Raw genomic sequence first — 2,852 nt, 5'->3', positions numbered from 1 at the left:
ATCTCTGTCTCCATGTCTCTCTCTGGCCCGTGCACACACCTTCTGGCAAAAACAAACAAAAACAAAAGTTTACATAGTTAAAAGCCATTAATAGTGAGAGACCACAATTCTTAGTTTACTTAGCATTTTTTTATTTTATTTTATTTTTTTAAATTTGCCCAAGGATTTGTTGGTCTCTGTGATCTGAAAGTTGACAACTTCTTTGCATCCAGGAGGCTGCTCCTGGCTACTCTGTAGCCGTCGCCATGCCACAAAATGAATATATTGAATTACATCATAAACGCTATGGGTACCATTTGGATTACCATGAGAAAAAGAGAAAGAAGAAAAGTCCGTAGGCTCATGAATGTTCAAAGAGGGCAAAAAAGATGATTGGTCTGAAGGCTAAGCTCTGTCATAAACAGCGCCATGCTGAGAAAATACAAATTGAAAGGACTGTCAGGATGCATGAAAAGAGGAGCACCAAACAGAAGAATGAGGAAGACTCCACAAGGAGCAGTATCTGCCTATCTGCTGGACAGAGAAGGATAGTCCGAGCTAAAGTACTTTCCAATACGATTAAACAAAAACGGGAAGAGAAAGCAGGAACATGGGAAGTCCCTCTACCCAAAGTTCGAGCCCAGGGAGAAACAAAAGTATTAATAGTTATTTGAACAGGAAAGAGAAAGAAGAAGGCGTGGAAGAGGAGGGTTACCAAAATCGGCTTTGTTGCAGTTGGCTTTACTAGAAAGCCACCTAAACATGAAAGATTCATTAGGCCAAAAGGCTTGCATTGCATTTCAAGAAGGCCTATATAACACATCCTGAACTGAAAGCCACCTTTTGCCTGCCAGTACTTGGTGTAAAGAAGAATCCCTCATCCCCACTATGTACAGCTTTGGGTGTTATCACCAAAGGGACTGTCATTGAGGTGACTATGAGCAAGTTGTGCCCTGCGACACAAGGAGGCAAGGTTATTTGGGGGGAATATGCCCCAGGTTACCAACAATCCTGAAAATGATGGATGCATAAATGCTGTCTGACTGGTTTGATAACAGTTGCATACAAGTAACTCCTTGTTAATTTTGAAGATGATACACCATGTGGAAAACCATCATGACTGTGATGTTTCTGAATATAGCTGGTCTTACATGTCTGCAGTCATCAAAAGATTATTTATTAAATTGTACAAAAACATTAAAGTGGCCTGGCTTTACAAAAAAAAAATTTACCTGAGGACTTATGTCCCTGCTAGAGAGAGGGAAAGTGAGAAAGCACCCTCTGTGAGGGATGGTTATGGAACAATCCCTTCTCCTCTATTTCTTTTCTCCTTTTGGGATTTTGGACATGCACGCACACAGGCCCAGTGTGTTTCTCAAGCTGCCAGGTCCAGGACTCAAACTGCACAGTGGGCCATGTGGAATCCAGCCACTTTAACTACCACATCCCTGGGTGGCCCAGTGTTGCCTTTCCAAAACTCAGACACGCCCTTACGACAGTCTGGACTGAAACCCTACCCACTGCCATGATTAAGGATTCTCTATAGCTCGCTGCACCCATGTATTAAGAATTTCCCCCTCTTGCCCACCTTCTCTTTCTCTCCCTGTCTCCAAGCAGCCTATGTCCACTGAAAGAAGGTAGAAATATTGATGAGCACAATAGAGTTGGGAAGAAGGGGACATAATTAAACTAGTAACAGTTCTTGTGGGCTAAGAAATGGTTAACTGTCTGCAGTTGCTACCTAGACCTACTTTAGACACCACAGTAATAATTTCTGAAAAGTCATTAAGTTTTTCTTATACTCAAACATGACCTCTAGCTTCATCCTGTTTTGATCTTTATCATTTACTTAAAATATCACATCATATTTATTCTTTGCTTTCTTTTTTTGCAAAGATCCTTGGTCAAAAATGATAATGTTCTGATCTAACCATATTTAATCTGACTATTTGAGTTAGTTTAAATCCTTGAACCAGAAAGCTATAAAAATAATTTGTGCCAGAGTTGAAAGGATATGATTTTTATTTGGAAATTGAGTAACTGAAAATTGACTTTTTAGGACAATTGTCTTGCAAAGTTATATACAATTTTCTCTCAATTCATTGAAACATTACTAAGTCAATCTCTAGAGATCTTGTTCCAGTTAAATCTTTATTTTTTGTGTAAATGGACAAAGTCTATTTTTCAAAATTTTTGGTGTCACTGAAATGACACCAAAATTCATTTGGTGTCACTGAAATGCACTATATTCTAAGATCCTAAGATGGAGACTACTTTAAGGAGGAGTAATTAATTTCTGCATTTGTACAGTAAACATTTATTGACTACCATTAGTGCATCACATACAATACTAGGTACTGAGAACTATAAACTTCAAAAATGTGTTTTTAAATTGATATAGCCTTTTTTCTCTTTTTTTCCTTTCCTATGATTGCCAGAGGGCATGTGTGCTTGCCAGAGAGAGATTAGGGGGGTAAAAAGCACCCCCAAATAGGGAGTGGTCATGATGCAGTCCCTTCTCCTTCATTTAATTTGGAGGCATGCATGCACAGGCAGCCAGTGTGTTTTTCAAGCCACCAGGGCCGGGATTAAAACTATGGTGGGCCACATGGGATATGGCACCCTTAACTAGTAGACCATAGGGTTGGCCCTATCCTTTTCTTATTCACCAGTCATATCCAATTAACCACTAAATTCTATCAACATAACCCTCTAAATCAGTGGTTCTCAACACTGACTATACAAGGGTAAACCTCACCAGGGAGCTTTAAAAAAGTTGTTGATGCCTGGGTTCCACACCGAGATCCGACTTGGGATCTGCAGTTGCTCCAACATGCAGCCAAGAATGAGAACCATTGCTCCAGATCAGGAGG

General features: G+C 39.9%; 1 pseudogene; it reads left to right on the top strand.

The window, feature by feature from the left end:
• The first annotated feature begins 245 nt into the window (after positions 1 to 245).
• LOC102495330 (ribosome biogenesis protein NSA2 homolog pseudogene) lies at positions 246 to 797 on the top strand (annotated as a pseudogene).
• Positions 798 to 2,852: the final 2,055 nt, after the last annotated feature.

The sequence above is a fragment of the Tupaia chinensis genome, unplaced genomic scaffold, assembly GCF_000334495.1.
Source record: "Tupaia chinensis unplaced genomic scaffold, TupChi_1.0 Scaffold000436_1, whole genome shotgun sequence".
In the NCBI taxonomy this organism is placed as follows: Eukaryota; Metazoa; Chordata; class Mammalia; order Scandentia; family Tupaiidae; genus Tupaia; species Tupaia belangeri.
The sequence above is the reverse complement of the archived record's forward strand: the minus strand, read 5'-3'. Positions and strand labels throughout refer to the sequence as shown.